We start from the raw sequence: 19,464 nt of genomic DNA, 5'->3' as shown, positions 1-19,464 counted from the left end.
TATTTCTGACTCAAGGTTAATATTGGTCTTAAGAAGAGTCTCATTTTATTCAGTCCAAAAACTCAATGATAGAAATAAAAACCAAAAAGACTTGAAACATTCAGCGGGTCAGGTAGGTCTTTCCACAGATGCTGTCTGGACTGCTGCATGTTTCCAGCATTCTCTGTTTATATTTTGGATTACCATTTTTAAATATTTTTATATTATTAAATATAACACTTTTTGCCATTCACATTCTTATGCTTTTATCATGAAGAGTAAAGCTAGATGGCAAAATGTACAATCGCACTGTAAACAGTTTATAAAGGGAAACATTTCACTGTAATATTTTATTATGGGATAATCAAATTAACAAAAAAAAAATCAAATAAATACATAAACATTTTGTGTTTCATAATGAGGGTGTAGAAATAAGCTTCTAGACAATATATTACAAAACCACCTTCTTAAATAAATTTATCAATAGTTTTTGTTCTAATTTCCTTATTTTTCTAAGTTCTTCACCCAGGAGGTTTCAATTTTTTAATCTCTAACAGCTGCACATAATTTCAAGAATTTACTCATGTAAATCTGCCCAAGTCAATGAAAACAAGAGTCCTCCAAAATCTGAAAAGTTACTGGATTTTTTGTCCTCCTAAGGACAACACATTTTATTTCATGCAATTGTTGACATCCACATTTATTTGCCCCCAAAGCTGTATTTGTATTATAAATTAATCGGTAATTAGAATTACTGATTTGAGTTAGAAAGGAAAGCAGCAATAGGTGGTTGATGGTGAGTGCCGAATCACTGAGCCGAAGGGCCTCTTTTTGTGTACTGTCTCTACGACTCTACTGAAATTGTTTATCCAGACTACAGTTTTCTCGTTGGGGTGAACAATGAGGATGAAGCTTAGTTTCTGAAAATTTATTATTTGCAACTTTCACCACATGCACATTCCTGTCATGTGGAGTGACTTACTCACTGGAATCAAATCTAGCAGATGGCATGCTTTGGTTCATTTCTGATATTGGTGATTCTAGATTAACAGGATGGAACTAATAAGTAATGTATAGGTAAAATAAGTGCTATACAGGTGAGATGTTGCCTGAAATCTTATTTTCAGATGATCTGGGTATTTGATAGGCCTCAATTCTATTTCCCTACCTTCTCCCGTCTATTTAGGATTTGGTCCATTCCACACAGGGAAAAAAATAGTTAAAATCAATTTTGTCACTTCCTTTTATAAAAAATCTTCATTGGGTTAACTTGTTGCTTTGCATTAATCAATGAAAGCAAATGCCCAATTATTTTTCCCTAACTCTGCTAATCTGTTTTCCCAAAACACATGTCCCTGATTCCTGAAAAAACCTTTGTCATCTCTGTCTATTCCCATTGCTAGAAGTGTCCTTTCTCTGACTTGCTGACCTGCTATTTCTTAATGTTCCATCCTAATCAGGAGAGATGGGAGTCGGATCCTGTAAAGAAAAACCAGATCAAAACAGCAGCAGTCCCTCAGGGTAAACAAATGATTTTACTGGAGGGAGGTGTGTGTCCAGACTTGCCTTGCCATCTTATTTGCATGATCACCTGCCACGACTCATTTACTTTCCTGTTTATCGTGTTCCACTTCCAGTCTCGTGTATCTGCCATGCCTGTGTACCTATCTCATCACCATGCACCCTCCCAAAGCCTGTGATTTCACCTCCCCCACCCCTCAGTGTACAAATCTAAGTCCAGTATATCCTCTGCAAGGTTCCTCACCCTGCTGGTGTACCCCTCCCAACTATATTTACCCCTCCAAGCCCCACGTACCCCTCTGAGTTAGGTATTCCCATCCAATATGTAGCCCTCCAACTGCTGTTTACCCCTCCCAGTCTAATGTACCCCTCCCAGCTGTGTTCTCATTACTGTGTCATGTAACATCCCCAGCCACGTTTTTGCCCTTCCAGCCCGGTACGTCCTCCTAAGCCCAGTGTTACACTCCTAGCCTCATGTACACTACCGTTCCCAGCACAGTATACCTCTCCCAGCCTTAGGTACCCTACTAGAATTCCCTGAGGGTAAACATGATTTTGCTGGAGGGAAGGTATGTGTTCTGATTTGTTTTGCAGTAGCACCTGTAGAAACAAGGAACTGCACATACAGGCTTTAAAAAAAGCCACAAAGTGCTCTATAGTCTGAAGAAGGAATCCAACCTGAAATATTGCCTATCCATGTTCTCCAGGGATGCTGCCTGATTTGCCTGATTACTCCAGCACTTAAGTCTTTTTTAATGCGCTTTTGCCTGCCCAGCATGTATTCTCAGCTCCCTGTATCTTGCACATTCAGTGTGCTCCATTTCAAACTGAAAAATACATTTCCCTGGTGTTATTTTGTAGAGAAAAATGTGTTGGTATACATATCAATTGAAAATTAAGCTATATTCATCAATTTCTTTTCTGTCGTATACCCAACATTTAGGACACTTTAACTTGTAACGAAGTAACTGATCTCTAAATTGAAAAAAAAAATTCTAATTCATTCATCTGTGTTAAGCATTAGTTAAGCATGATTATAAACATGCATTTCACATTATAAACATGCATTAAGTACCAGGAAGTATCATCACAAAAAAGAGCACAGTTTACTCACCGGTTCCCCTTTATCCACAGAATATTTTCTTCTACAAAGAACTACAAAGAGAGTTAGATTTAGCTCGTAGGGCTAAGGAAATCAAGGGATATGGGGAAAAAGCCGGAACGGGGTACTGATTTTGGATGATCAACCATGATCATATTGAATGGTGGTGCTGGCTCGAAGGGCCGAATGGCCTACTCCTGCACCTATTTTCTATGTGTCTATGTTTCTAATAATTTGGTTGAACATGATTTTCCTTTCACAAAATCATGTTGACCGTGTTTAATTATCTTGCCCAGCTTGTAAGTTTTTCTGTGAAAGATGTTAAGCTAATTGGCATGTGGTTTACTTGTTTTGGTCTCCAGCACTTTGCAGCATCCAACACTTAGTGCCTCCGTGTTTTGTAATTGGTATCCATGACTTGCATGATGGTACTGAAAGTTTGCTGCTAAATTTCTTGATGACACAGTTTTAGGTAGGAGTGGTGGGTATACCGAATCAGCTGCCAGGGGAGGTAGTTGAGGCAGGTACTATAACAACATCTAAAATACATTTGGACAGGTACATGGGTCGGAAAGGTTTAGAAGGATATGGGGCAAACACAGGCAGGTGGAACTAGTGTTGGGACATCTTGGTCGGCATGAGCAAATTGAGCCAAACTGCTTGTTTTTGTGTTAACTCTATGTATGTTTTTACAGACTATGACTGACTCTAATCAGGGACTATGACTGACTATGACTGACTCTAACTGCACACCTTCTGTGATCCCCCCTGCCCCCCTCACAACCTGACTCTAATCCTTGCTGTTGTACTCAAAACCTCTTGCAACAAGGGATTCACCTGCATGTATGCTCCCAGAGACTGGTATACAGGACACCCAGATCCCTTTTCTGTGTATTATTTTCAAAGTGAACAACTTCACGTTTATCTTTATTATACTGCATTTGCCCACTGATTCAATTTACCTAATGTTTAAGAAAGAACTGCAGATTCTGGAAAAATCGAAGGTAGACAAAAATGCTGGAGAAACTCAGTGGGTGAGGCAACATCTAAGGTGCAAAGGAATAGGTGACGTTTCGGGTCAAGATCCTTCTTCAGACTGATGTGGGGGTGGTGGGGGCGGGAAGAAGAAAGGAAGAGGCGGAGACGGTGGGCTGTGGGAGAGGTGGGAAGGGGAGGGGAAAGAGGGAGAAAGCAAGAACTACCTGAAATTGGAGGTCAATGTTCATACCGCTGGGGTGTAAACTACCTAAGCGAAATATGAGGTGCTGCTCCTCTCAATGGTGTCAGATTACAACTCACAATCCGACACAATTTTGTGTCGTCAGCAAATGTAGAAATATTACAATTGGTTCCCTCATCTAAATTATTGCTAAATATTGTGAACAGGTGAAGCCTCAAACACTGATACTGTGGCACTCCAGAATCACTGCCAACTACCCCAAAAAAGACCTACTGTATTTATTCCTTCTCACGGTTAACTCTGTATCAACCCATCTTGGTGGGGACTGGACATTGTGCCTTCCTCCACAGTGCTATCCACTGTGGGGGGATGATTTTTTTGTCTAATTGTAGTCCTGTAGGTCTGTATCCAAGATGTGACAAGGCTGCCGTGAAGAGAGAGTGGACGCTGGCGCGCTTTGGCTGCCGCTGCTCCCTCTTCACACTGTGTTTTTGATTTTCTGTTTTTGGATTGAATTCTGTTTTTAATTTGTGTCTCTGTGATGTCTTTATTACTTATATTCTGATTATATGTTATTCCGATTACTATGTAAGGTGTCCTTGAGATGTCTGAAAGGCGCCCATTAAATAAAATTTATTATTATTATTATTATCTTCAATCTAGATTACCTCCATTCCTACCAACTTTTAACTTTGCATGGCAGCCATAGTCATAGAGTCATACAGTGTGGAAACAGGTCCTTCGGCCCAACTTGCCCAAACCAGCGAACATGTCCCATCTACACTAGTTTCACCAGCCTGCGTTTGGCACATATCCCTCTAAACGTGCCATATCCATGTACCTGTCTAAATATTCCTTAAACGTTGTGACAGTAGCTGCCTCAACTAACTCCTCTGTAGTTGGTTGAGGCATACACCATACACCTACCACCCTTTGTGTGAAAAAGTTATCCCTCCTATTAAATCTCTCCCCCCCCTTACCTTAAGCCTATGTCTTCTGGTTCTCGATTCCTCCACTCAGGGCAAGATACTCTGTGCATCTACCCGATCTATTCCTCTCATGATTTTATAGCCTTCTATGTACCACATCACTGAAGGCCATCTGAAAATCCAATATGCCATTTTCACAGATTTTTCCTTTTCTATTCTACCAGTTACACCCCAAAGCAAACCAATTGGTTTTCAAATGTAATTTCCCTTTTATAAATCCACAATGACTCAGTCTAATCCTGTTGATAATTTCTCAGTATCCTGTTATCACTTTATTTATAATATGCGGGCAATTTTCTTACAATCGATATCAAGCTAAACAACCCTTCGGTAACACATTTACTCTCCATTGCCATTCTATTTGCCAACCTCCAATCTGCAGGAAGCATTCCATAATCTACAGAATTTTAGAAGGTGACCATCAATGCACCCACTGTAACCATAGCTGACTTTTATTTCTCGAAGGTGCTCACTATCAGACCCATGGGATTCTACTGTTTTCTATCCCATTAACTCCTTCAGCACTATGTTTTAACTACTACCAATTTCCTTTCATTCTTCCATTTGAATATACTCTTGGTTGGCTCCCATTTCTAGGAAGTCACTTATGTCTTCTTCCAAGAAGACGGATTGAAAGTATTTGTTTAATTGCTCTGCCACATATGATTGTAGGGTACCTACATTTGTCTTCCCAAGATCCTGAAACATGAATAAAAATACACCAAACTGAACATGCACACACTGATCTGATCATGATTAAACACATTAAACTGACACATCTGAAGATATGCATTTTCTCATATCCAAAAGTAAGTTGGTATTTTACAGACCCCCTGTACACTTAAATTCATATATTGAATGTAATAACATGAGAGGATCACATCCATACTGCACAAAAATTAACTCACACACACATGCACAGAGAGGGAGAGGGAGAGAGAGATTGGAGAAAGTCCATCATTGTCATTTGACAGGGCATTGCAATGTTTAAGAAGTTTGCTATTGTTAATCCCCTACCACACCCAGCAGCAGTCAGTCAGCTGCAGATGAAACTATCAAGGAGATGTTTAACAAGCTAGCAGCAGGTTATGCTAGAGTGTTCCCCTAACAACAAGCTAGGGAGTTGAGAGAGACGGAATAACACCAGGTGAGAGGTGGAGGAGTGCAGCAGCTGTTCATATGTCAGTGGAACAGCACTCACACAAAATAAGACACACTATAATAAGATTTGAAGATTTTAATCATTTATTTATACTTAATTCAGAAAATTCTATCAATTAGGCAATGTTCCCAGGCTCATCTGTCTCCCTCTTTCTGATTTTATTAAGTATCTAGCAATTTGCAGACTTCAAAATTGTCTGATCACATCCTGTTCAGAATAAAGAGCGACACAAGAGACTGCAAATGTTGGAATATTGAGCAAAAAATAAACTGCTGGAGGAACTGAGTGGTCAAGCAGCATCTGTGGAGGGAAATGGACAGGGGAGGTCATTATTGAGCTTTGCTTTGAAGGGCAGTTAAAGGTCAAATATGTTGTGGATCTGGCATTGCACTGAGTATCGACTTACAATGGCAGATTTACTTTCTTAAAGAACAATAGTGAACTGGAAACAGTTTTACCACAATCCAGTGGTTTGATGTTCACCACTGATACTAGCTTTTTGTTCGAGATTTATTTAAAGACAATAGACAATAGGTGCAGGAGTAGGCCATTCGGCCCTTCGAGCCAGCACCATTCAATGTGATCATGGCTGATCATCCACAATCAGTACCCCATTCCTGCATTCTCCCCATATCCCCTGACAGTCCAAGCCAACCAGCGATCCCCGCACATTAACACTATCCTACACACACCAGGGACAATTTACATTTATACCAGGACAATTTACATTTATACCAAGCCAATTAACCTACAAACCTGTATGTCTTTGGAGTGTTCGAGGGAACCGAAGATCTTGGGGAAAACCCACGTGGTCATGGGGAGAATATACAAATTCTGAGCAGACATCACATGTAGTCGGGATCGAACCCGGGTCTCCGGTGCTGCAAGGGCTGTAGGGCAGCAACTTTACCACTGCGCCACCGTGCCACCCTACAAAAATGCAAAATTTCTCTACATATTGCATGGTGACATTTCTCCTCATTCTTCTAACTGATCTACCACTGCTACTGAGATTGCGACCCTTGGATCTAAACTCCTCAGCCAAGGAAAAAATCCTTTCTGTATCCATCCTGTCAAGGCCTCTTAATGATTTAGATGATATCTCCTTTCATTCTTCTAAATATCTGAAAATAAAACCCTCTTCATATAACAAGCTTGACATCCCAAGAATCAGTCTGGTGAATCTTCACAGTACTCTGTGAAAATCCAAATACACCACATCCCCTACTTCATGGTTATTTACAGTATTTCACCATTCCTATTCTCAAAGAACTATAGTAGACTGGTTAAATGTTATTTTCATTAAATAATTAATTGAATTTATGAATTTTCGGTTTGATATTTATCGTGTCAAGAACTGACAAGATTGACTTTTGGGAGTTTGATACATTACACATTTTAGCCCAGCATTTGTGCGGGGCTGATGCATTGGCAGCTGACATGCTGGGATCTAATGTAGTACGTTGACAGAATGAAGATTTGTGGAAGAATCCAAAACAAGAAATATGAAATTTGGCTCTATGATGCTATTGCCATTTTGCTTTAAAGAGAAAGCATTTGAATAGTTTATATATTTTGACTGAAGACAAATAATTTCACTTACAAAATTAATACAACATATTAATATTCCCATGGCATCTATGACTAAACAATGCAAAGGGCTTTCAGGTTCTAGTCCCTCAAGCAGCAATGGAAAGATGACCTTACTCCATGCCCTTTCTCCATAGAACATGCGGGTAACTGCCCCGTGTAGTCCTGGACCTTGGAATATGCAGGTCTGCAACATTTGCTTGTGGACAGCTTTGGAAGTTCAGCAAGTTTCAGGGAGACCAAATTATATTCTTACAGCAACAACTGATGTTTGTGTCATTGTGTGTTGCTGGGAACAGCCCATTGAGCACAGAGTCTCAACTGAACAGGATGGACCACGACAGAGACCATTGCTTTAGTTTCCACATTTTCTTGGGAAATGCAGATTGCCAAAGGAGAAGGACACTAACCTCACCCCCGCTTCAGCTGGCTAGCAGGAAGCAAACAATAGTGCCGAGATTTTAACAATACATGAAGGATCTCTACATTGGAACTTTGTAGATTTTGATCTTTTGATTAAGTGGGAAACAGCTGAATACAGCACCAGTGCACCATGTTCAGTATTACTGAGAGCATTTCATACCTAGGATATTTACATTGCTGAGTGGTAGTACTGCTCCCATGACCCATTTTCCACTTCAACTTGGCTGTGCTTCACCTGGTTACGGATGGCTGCCCTTCCCCCTCCAACCATCCGCCCAGCTCTTTCAGGTAATTGGACCTGATGATGAAGAGAGAAAATAATCAAACTGGTTGCAAGTGCTCATCAATCTGTGTTTCGACAGTGAGCGGAAAACAGCAACATTATCCATGTTCATGGAGGCTTTGAACTGGACCCCTCTGCCACCTGGGAACGTCTCCCAATTTATACCCAGATCATCGTTGAAGGCAAAAGACTTGATACATCATGGAACAAGACAGAGAGCAGCCATGCAATAGATTTGATCAGGAAATTTTCAATTAATTAGCACTGCCTCATTGAAGAGAAGTAATAAAATTGCAGTTTCTCTCCCACTATGGAGAGCAAATTAATCATGTGTGTGCGCATGTGCATGTGTGATGATATTCTGCCAAAGACTGTCTACTCATCAAGTTGATTAGAGAAGCACCATCCATCTGCCTGTGTGAAACTGATTGTATCCTTGAATAGCACAAAGCTGTCAAAAGTCTTCTGGCCAAGTATGCTACAGGTTGATCCGGGTGAACCAGCAGTTCCAGAGCAGACTTGGCCCTGACCTTACATAGAATTTTGTCAACTATATTATGCAGTAGATTGTCAATTTCTGAATTATTCCGTCTTTGTCTTCTTCATGAATTCTGTCATGCTGTCAACTAGAAACACAACACTATAGACAATCAGCAGGTTTGAGTGGAATTACTCTCGCAGAGCCAAGTTCTCGAAGCCAAGGAGCCACTTGCAGTGATTTTACTTTTCTTGAGGAAACAGATCTTGTCAGCTCATCGCTTATCAACAACAAGAAGGAAGCAGTTGTGAGAAGAAGGAAAACAAAGAGGAACAAAACAAGGAGGAAGAGATTGCAAAGTCAGGAGCCTTTTCAGGTTGGGGATTTGGGAGTGATTGATCACATTGAGATTTAAATAAAATGAATCTAATTTCAATTTCCTCAGGGAATAAGCAGCATGCCTGCCAATGATTACAAAAAAAAGAAAAAAAAAGAGCGATTTTTAACAATATTTCAGCCTGAGCTGATCATGGCAATTAGCATGTAACAGCAAATACATCAGGAACACAGTGGTGAAATCTTAGATGTCATTATCCTGAGAGACGACAATAAGTACATGCTCCACTCTTTTGCTAGTAAGTCCTGTCAACTTGTGATGCCCTACAGCAGATCCTGGCTCGAAGCTGAAATCTACAGCATGAAAAGTGTTTATGTCAGCGAGTGACAGGGTGCCTTCTTAATCATTCTGTTGCTGCCTAGCCAGCTGGAAGTTCCCAACGTTCTGAAGAAGAAATGGAGGAAAACAGAGGCACAGTGAAGTCCAAACCTCCATCACCCGCAGTTTCTAAATTAGAACTGTTGTTGGATGTAGGAAGTGAGGGGGAGGATAAGAAGTAAACACACTGTCACTTTCAATGGCCCCTGACAGGTGATGGACACAAACTCTATGAGGCTACTGCAATAATAGACAATAGACAATAGGTGCAGGAGTAGGCCATTCGGCCCTTCGAGCCAGCACCACCATTTAATGTGAACATGGCTGATCATCCACAATCAGTACCCCGTTCTTGCCTTCTCCCCATATCCCCTGACTCCGCTATCTTTAAGAGCTCTATCTAACTCTCTTTTGAAAGCATCCAGAGAACCGGCCTCCACTGCCTTCTGAGGCAGAAAATTCCACAGACTCACAACTCTCTGTGTGAAAATGTTTTTCCTCATCTCCGTTCTAAATGGCTTACCCCTTATTCTGGGTCTACCCCTTATTAATGGCTAGCATTCTGTCTGCTGGTGGTACAGGTGTGGTGTAGGAAGGAACTGCAGATGCTGGTTTAAACCGAAGATAGACACGAAAAGCTGGAGTAACTCAGTGGGACAGGTAGCATCTCTGGAGAGAAGGAATGGGTGACGTTTTGGGTTGAGACCCTTCTTCAGACTGGTATGGATTGATTAGATAAAGATAGAATGGATTTGTTAAAGGCAAATCATGATTAACTAACTTGGGAAAATATTTTGATGAAGGAGCTTAGGGGATCAAGGAGGGAAATAAAGAAGTGCACGCATTTTCATGCACCACGAAAAAGCCATATAACAGACTCAGATTAAAAGCCACGGAATAAAAGGGCCTAAAGCAACATGGATTGAAAATTGACTAAGTAAACGGAAACAGACAGTGGCAATGAATGGTTGTTTATCAGGCTGGGGGCATGTGCACAGTGGTATTCCCCAGGGCCAATAACATATCTTGAAATGTATTAATGACTTTGACTTGGGAGTACGACTCAATTTCCACAGGATACAAAACTCAGAGGTGAAATGAACAGGGAGGATACTGTTGGATTACAAGGAGACATGATGGGATGGGTGTAGTCTAATTCTGGTCTTTGTGAAGTTTTACATTTTTATAGTCATACTGAGAAGATGCAATGTAAGCCTAAGGTCGTGTTTTTAATGGGATCTGGGAACAGACAAACATGGGAAAGTGACAGGGGACTAAGTGGTTACAAAAGGATATTTCATGCTTGATTTTATAAACAGAGGAATACAAAACATGAGCAAGGGATTCATGGCCAATCTTTGAAAAATATGGGTTGGCTGCAACTAAAACATACTCCAGTACAGCACAGAAACAGGTATATCACACTAAAGGGCTTTAGATATGTGGATGGAGAAGCTGGGATTGTTTTCCCTGCAACAGAAAATGTTGAGAGAAAATCTGATTTAAAATTATGAAGAATTTTGAGATGGGAGAGAAACTCTTCTGCCTATCAGCTGGACAGGTCAAGAAAAGAGTTTGCAGGATTATGGGGAGAGAGCAGGGAGGAAGAACTTGATGACCCAAATGGCTTCCTTCTGAACTATAAATGCCTGGAAGTTCAGTAAACATTGATCATTTATGGCCTAATAATGCCTTTAAGAGTCATGCTGTTTACATATCTCACTGAGCTTTGACTTGCAACTAATCAGCAGATTTGGTCTGACACTGTATCATCTTCTACTTCTGAGAAGAAGCAGATTGATGCACCACTGTGCATCAGTGTTTCTCCAGAAAGTATCAAATGGTGTATTCAACAATCCAGGAAAACAAATGCAAAACTGAGCTACGCTTTATGTTCTCAGGAACAAGAACTTGCTATAATCTAAATATCCCACGTACCCCCACCTTCAATTTGTGTTATAGCAATGAAAAGTGAAATTTATAGAAGCTATTAGTGTTGCTGAAGTATTGTAATATTGAGTGACGCAAAGCATTTGTAATACAAGCAGGAAGAAGTTGTTCAACTCTGCCATTTGAAATGCGATCATGGCTGATCTTTCATCTCAGTGCCATATTCCCATGCTAACCTCACATTCCATGATTCCAATCAATCAATCAATCAATCAATCAGTTTTATTCGTCACATTGCACATAAAGTGCAAGTGAAATGAATTTGCCAGCAGCGGTACAATGAAAAAGAACACACAAAAACACAATAAAATTTTAACATAAACATCCACCACAGCATTCATCGCTGTGGTGGAAGGCACAACATTTGGCCAGTCCTCCTACATTTCCCTCACTATTTTTTAAATCTATTGATTGTCCACAGCCCCCCTTTTTCAATAAAGGGCAACAAACCATTTACCTTCCGAATAGTTTGTTGTACCTGAATAATAACTTTAAATAATTAATGTACGGGAATGCCTAGGTCCTTCTGAACAATAACATCTTTCAAACTCACCATTTAAAAAAATGCTTCAGGGCCATTCTTTGGAAAGCGAATCAAAATGTTACACACGTGACCAGATATCATCTCATAAACTAGACAAAAATGCTGGTGAAACTCCAGACTGAAGAAGGGTCTCGACCCGAAACATTGCCTATTTCCTTTGCTCCATAGATGCTGCCTCACCCGCTGAGTTTCTCCAGCATTTTTGTCTACCTTCGATTTTCCAGCATCTGCAGGACCTTCTTAATCATCACAAAAAGTAATACCTTAAAGAATTATTGCAAGAGATTAATCTTATTCATTGCTATTTCCCTACCTAAAGATCTATAAATAAAAACAAAAAAAATCAGAGAGTTTGTAAGATAAAACTAAGTTATGAAAGAAATGCTTCCTTGTGAGGTCAGACACATGACCAGTCATATTTGATCTCTGACTCTAAACAAACATTGTCAGCATAACATTAAAAATATTATAATGTTTTTGATAAACGGAAAAAAATGAATCATATATATAGTACAAAACAATATACCTGTAATTCTTTCAGAATTAGAAATGTATTCCACAATTTTTCATATTTTTGGTCACACAAATGAATAAGAATCTTCCTTTTTTTCTACCAAAGTGAATGATCACAGATTTTTTTCCACCTCTTATTCCTTCTGGTATGCCCTCACCCATTCACTTAGCCTGTCTGTGATTGTCCAAAGCCTCTCCGCATCCTCTTTACAACTCGCCATACCACCCAGAATTGATCATCAGCAAACTTGGATATATTACACCTGAGGCCCTCTTCTAATTCATTGATGTAGATTGTGAACAGTTGTAGCCCCAGCACCGATTCCTAAGGCACCCTACTGGATGCATCCTCCCAACCCGAAAATTACTTTTTAATTCCACCTCCCTGTTTTTTGCCAGTTAACCAATCTTTAATCCATGCCAATATACAACCAGCATATGTTGCCATAATTTTCTGGGTAATAATCTATTGTGTGATACCTTATTGAAAGCCTTATGTGTCCAAATTACTACATCCACTGGTTCACCTACATTGCTATTTAATATTTCAAAAGGTTACGAAACATCATTATGTCAAACATGATTTCCCTTTCATATATCTATGTTGACTTTACACCATCCTATAATATTTTTCTAAGTGTCTAGATATCATGTCCTTAATAATAGATTCCAACAACTAAAGTTTCCCTTCTACTGGAGAAAGAACAATACAGAAAAATCCTCATTATAATGGACCATGGGAGGTTGGGGGGAAAGGTGCGGGGTGGAAATGCTGTCTGCTATTGCTGAATGTCCGTTATAACCGAGTATCATTGCAAGTAGTAAAAACAAAGAACTGCAAATGCTGGTTAATACACAAAAGGACACAAGTGCTGGAATAATTCTGTGGGTCAGGCAGCATCTCCGGAGAACATGGATAGGTGACGTTTTGGGTCAAGACCCTTCTTCAGACTCTCGGTCTGGAACTGGGCGTGGAATCAGGGCCTGGAATCTGTGCGAGTTGATGGCCCCGACCTGCTGGCGGCCAGGGGAGAGGCGAGGATCGGCAGAATCATTCATCACGACCTCTGGGCGAACGGAGTGCAGGCAAGGGTCGGCAGTGGCGGCGGCTGGCATGGCCTGGAAGTGGCCAAGGAACCTGTGTGAGTCTGCAGTGGCAGCAGCAGGTCTGGCCTGGAATCAGCTGGGATGCCGATGACGTCGGCAGCCCGGCCTGGCAGGGAAGGTCGGTAGGTCTGTCTGCCATAACTCAAATCCATTATGAAGAGGTTCATAATAACAAGGGTTTACTGTAATGTGTATTGTAGGAGTTACATGAAATGAGAGAAATAACATAAAGTCCCAATGATTAAATGTATTAGCTGAATGTTTGGAATTCTAGATATAGGACTGGACCATAGGTAGTAAGTGGGAAGAGAAGATGTGGGGATAACATTAAGCAACTCTGTAACAATTCAATGAATGTTTCCCCGTTCAGTTGTTATGCCGGTGTTTATTGAATGCTCACGCTTGTTGCTATATTGCACCTAGGGGAAATAGCTAGGGCACCGAGGGGAACAGTTGACATAAGTGTGTGTTTGGCAAGGGGCGGGAACTACCAGTATAGAGTCTCCAATCCTCTTTTACAAAGTGACGTCTGACATTGTCAGAATAAGGCTAATCTGGAGCTGCACGGCTGGGCTATGGAACAAAAATATTCTCCAATGTACATCAGCTAAGTGTCAGTGATATAGTGAGAGAGAGAGCAAGTGGGGGAGAGAGAGAGGGAGGGAGAAACGAGCAGAAGTATATATGGACTTAGATTTACAATTGAACATAACCTATTTTAAAATATTTTGTATCTATGTTACATTTGGAAAACAAATATTACTAAGAATTTATTTTTAAATCCCTTATATATGTTTAGAGATTGATGCTGTCCTCTGCAGACTTCAGGCCAGCGTGAAGAAGGTTTTGTTCCCTGAACAGTTTGACTAGTAACTCTTGGTGCTTTTTTTTATGCATGTTCACCCTGCTAGGATGTGTATTCACCCTGGCAGCCAGTACACGGTCTGAGAACGAATCCTCCCATCTCCACCCACGCATTCCTGGTGACCTGTGCTTGAGAAGAGACACTTGGACAATTTAGGAAGACGCTTTTCGGAAAGGGAATGGATGGGCAGAATTACAGTGGATTTAACAGTTCGGAGCGAGACCTTTACCAGATCGACTATCGGACAATTGTGGGAGAAATGGAGCTGACTCGGCCCACTAGAGATCCGTTGCCTCCTGGAATGGGATCGCTGAGTGGGTATCATCATGGGCATGGACATGAGACTGCAGCACAACGCTACACTGCCACCAGAATTCAGGCTGGCTTTGAGCCTGAGAGGTAAGGAAGATTGGAATTTGCATCTTTAGTGGAAGTAATTACACCACAGAAAATAGACCACATATGAGCAGATGACTGAAAATGCTTTACAAAGTCAGCAGAATTTGATTAAGAGTTTGGAGAACGAGGTTCTGAGAAATAGAGAATTAGCTTTGAAGGACCGTCAGGAGGAGGTTTGCAAGAGTAGGTGCCCTGGCAATTCTTCCCTTTCTAATCCCAGGCTTTTGATGTCGGTCAGAGCACTCCTGTGCACTGGTCAAGATCTAATAATTCAGTCAAACCTGGGACATTTCTGGTCTTGAACTAAGTTTCTTACTGTTCAATCACTTGATCAACTTGGATACTAACTGAGAAGTTTCAAGATACATTTATCACCTTTATCATTAAATTCTACTTGTATCATTACAGTTTTGAGACAATCATTTCCATTAATAATAAATATTGTTGTATTAAGCAGTACCATTTGCATAGTTACTAGATAGTAATGTACCTTTTATGAGAATGTGTATTGCAGGTGCCCAGTATATATCAGAAAATAAGATATTGTGATTGTAGAATCAGTAATTCTACACTTTGACAATCATAGAAACACAGAAAATAGGTGCAGGAGGCCATTAAGCCCTTCGAGCCAGCACTGCTATTCATTGTGATCATCCACAATCAGTAACCTGTGCCTGGCTTCTCCCCATATCCCTTGATTCCACTAGCCCCAAGAGCTCTATCTAACTCTCTTTTAAATGCATCTAGTTAATTGTTCTCCACTGCCTTCTGTGGCAGAGATTTCCACAAATTCACAACTCTCTGGATGAAAAAGTTTTTTCGCATCTCAGTTTTAAATGGCCTCCCCTTTATTCTTAGACTGTGGCCCCTAGTTCTGCTCCCCCAACATTGGGACCATTTTTCCTGCATCTCGCTTGTCTATAAGATATCCTCTCATCATTCTAAATTCCAGTGAATACAAGCCCATTCTTTCCAATCTTTCCTCATGTGACAGTCCCGCCATCCCGGGGATTAAACTCGTGAACCTATGCTGCACTGCCTCAATAGCAAGGATGTCCTTCCTCAAATTAGGAGACCAAAACTGCACACAATACTCCAGATGTGGTCTCACCAGGGCCCTGTACAACCGCAGAAGTTCTTTACTCCTATACTCAAATCCTCTCGTTATCACTCATTGTAACTGGAGAAGTTGTACATTTAAGTATAGCAGTACACATGCCACAGAGCACTGTTTGGGACATTTTGCTTCAACTTGTTTTTGTGGCTTTGTTTCCCCCCTGGGGTGGTCAAAACTATCCAATTGCTGTTTAAGCATTAACAGTAACTGGCCACCAGGGGTCTTCCAGTTTTCTGTCTTAAATGGTACAGTGTCAATTCAATTCAATTCAACTTTAATGTCATTGCACAAATACTGAGTATGAGTACAACGAAATGCAGTTTTGCGTCAGTCCGTAGTAGTAGTGCAATATAGAAATTTAAAAAAAAAGAGGATACAGAATAATCAAAAATACAGAATAATTAAACAATGGGGCGGAGGGACCGGAGGAATCTATCGGCGGGATTCCGAGTTCAGCAATGCGACGGTATTATCACTGTGATAATGGAATAATTTATGATTCTATGTTTCAAGTACTTCTCGAAGAGAATTTACACAATGGAAGAGGAGATGCTGAGGGTCTTAGAATACATAAAAGTAGATAAATCCCTGGGACAGGATCAAATACTTCTTTGGACATTGTGGAAAGCTCAAGAAAACGCAGGTGCCCCTGGCAGAGATATTTATACAGAAAACCCTTGTTTTTACAGACCTTTTTACAACGGATTTCGGTTATAGCAGACTGTTCTGTACCTGTTGGTATTGGACAGGTCAGACCTGGCCTGGCCCTGGGCCTTGGGCTGTGCCATTTTTACAATCTCTCTCTGAAAACATTGGCATTTTATAAGGTTACGAGGACTCCAAAATTGAACATAGTCTGAAACATGAAATGAAGATTTACTGTGATGATAACCTGTGCCAGCAGAAAATCAGAAATCCAGTCAGGAGGAATGGAGAGGGGGACCAAGACTCGGGACCAGTTGGTACTTGGGGGTGGGCTGGGTGGATGGGGAGGATGGACTAAAAGGATTCCCTCCTCACAACTGATCACTCAGCCTGAACGTTTGGAAACAATCAATATTTCAGGCTTGCTTGCAGTTTGATGAACTCATGTTGACTGATCGACTTTTAATGTTAAAGTTTCACGTGGCCTCTCTCCCCTGAAGCAGGGAGTGACAGAATAAAGGCATTGATTCTGCATTAATTCTTTTGTCTGGGGCTTGATGATTCAGGAGATCTGTGGGACGACACAGCGGCGCAGTGGGTAGAGCTGCTGCCTCCCAGCACCAGAGATATAGGCTTGATCCTGACCTCGGGCGCTGTCTGTGTGCTGCTGTGACTGCTGTGGTTTCCTCGCACATCCCGAAGAGACGCGGGTTTGTAAGTTAATTGGCCTCTGTGTGTCAGGAGCCTAGTTATCTAGTGCGTCGGAGTGCATGCTGATGTGGGATAACATAGAACTATGTGAATGGGTGATTAATGGTCGGCATGGACTCAATGGACCGAAGGGCCTGTTACCATACTGTATCTCTAAGCTAAATCTAAGAACATGACTTTCTCTCTCGTTTCTGCCTTGAGCACGGGTTTTGAGGATCTTCACACACCTTCCAAATCCACCCCTTGGATTATTTGGTTATAGCAGACAATCGGCAATAACGGTCACCATTCTCCCCTTATGGTCTGTTATAAAGGGGGTTTACTATCATCAATAGCCATGGGGGCTGTGCCAGAGGAATGGTGGGTAGCTATTGTTGCACCTTTATTTAAGAATGGCTGCAAGGAAAAATCTGGGAACTGCAGACCAGTGAGCCTAACATCATCGGTGGGTAAGTTATTGGAGGGAGGTTCAGAATGATCAGATCTACAAGCGCTTGCAAAGGCAAGGGCTGATTAGAGATTGTCAGTATGGTTTTGTATGTGGAAAATCATTTTCACAACCTTGATTGAGTTTTTTGAAGAAGTGACCAAGAAGACTGATAAGGAGAATGCGGAAGACATTATCTACATGGACATCAAAGTCTTTGAGAAGGATCACAAGGTAGGCCAATCTTGAAGGTTAAATTACATGGGATTCACAAGAGGCTAGCCAATTGGATACAAAATTGGTTTGACAGAGAACGGTTGTAGAGGGTTTTTTTCAGACTGGAGACCTGTAACAAATGATGGCTCCACAATTGTTAATTATTTATATTAATGATTTGGATGTGAATGTAGGTGGCATGATTCATACGTTTGTGAATGACACTAACACTGGTGATATAGTTGTCAGTGAAGAAGATTATCTAAAATTACAATGGCATCTTGATCGACTGGGCCAATGGGCTGACGAATGCAGGTTGAGTTTATTTGGATAAATGTGAGGTCTTCCTTTTAATAAGAAATGATAGATTTCTGGGGAGTGTTGTAGAACAGAGAATACTGTTGAGTAAGGAATTGAGATGTTATCCTATAGCTATTCCATCTTTGGAATACTGCATACGATTCTAGTCGCCCTGCTAGAGGAAGGATGTCATTAAATTGGAGTGGAAAAAAGATTTACTTGTTATCAAGTCTGGTGGATTTGAGTTATAGGGAAACAATGGATTGGTTGGGTCTTTTATCCTTGGAGCACAGGAGGCTGAAGGGTGACCTTATAGTGATTTATAAAACTCTGAGGGACATACTGTAGATAAAGGAATAGCCACAGTCTTTTCCTTTAGGTTTAAGGTGAGAAGGGAAAGATTTAAAAGCAACTTTTTCACACAGAAGGTGGTGCATATATAATGAGCTGCCAGAGTAAGGTGTGATGATAGGTAGAATTACGATATTTAAAAGACACTTGGTCGGGTTTGGAGAAATCTGGGCCAGGCGCAGATAAGTGGGATTAGCTCGGTTAGGCAAGTTGTTGACAAAAGTGAGGTGGAGCACATACAAAAAAGATGAAAGTTGTGTTTTGGGTATGGTATAAAAATGTGGGAAGAATGGATCAGTGGTGTGAGGATATGGAACAGATGTGCATGGAAACAATGGATATATTGGAGAGTTGAAACAAGTGTATGGAAGAGCTAATTGGATGAGAGGATGAATGTAGAACATAGAGTGGTACAGCACAAGAACCATCCCTTCTGTCCCAATGTCGATACTGAACATGCTGAACATAATCCGTATCGCTCAATTCCCTGTATATCCATGTGCCTTTCTAAAAACCTCTTAAATGACATTATCGTAGCTACCTCCACCGCCCCTGCTGGCCCTGGCAGCATGTTGCCTGGCAGAGTGTTGCAGGCACCCACCATCTTCTGTGTTAAAAAACTTGCCCCCATGCGTCTCCTTTAAAGTTCCCCCTTTCACCTTAAAGCTATGCCCTCTAGCACTTGTCATTTCCATCCTGGGACTGTCTACCCTATCTATGCCTCTCATAATTGTATATACTTCTGCAAGCTTCCCTCAACCTCCGTATTCCAGAGAAAACAATCCAAGTCTGTCCAAACTCTCCTTATGGCGAATACTCTCTAATCCAGGCAGCATTGTGGTAAACTTTGTCACCACAGCCTCCACATCCTTTCTGTAATGGAACCACCAGAATTGC

At 41.0% G+C, this 19,464-nt stretch overlaps 1 protein-coding gene across 1 annotated transcript in view; it reads right to left on the bottom strand.

Moving 5' to 3' along the window:
- The window catches only part of LOC116985302, a 49,081-nt gene extending 40,839 nt beyond the window's left edge, over nucleotides 1-8,242 (bottom strand). Inside the window, exon 1 of the mRNA XM_033040002.1 lies at nucleotides 8,107-8,242. The gene's annotated coding sequence lies outside the window, so the exon portion shown is untranslated. The remainder of the gene's footprint in view (nucleotides 1-8,106) is intronic.
- Nucleotides 8,243-19,464: the final 11,222 nt, after the last annotated feature.

This window comes from Amblyraja radiata, chromosome 21 (assembly GCF_010909765.2).
Source record: "Amblyraja radiata isolate CabotCenter1 chromosome 21, sAmbRad1.1.pri, whole genome shotgun sequence".
Taxonomy (NCBI): domain Eukaryota; kingdom Metazoa; phylum Chordata; class Chondrichthyes; order Rajiformes; family Rajidae; genus Amblyraja; species Amblyraja radiata.
This window is presented reverse-complemented; position numbering and strand designations above follow the sequence as displayed.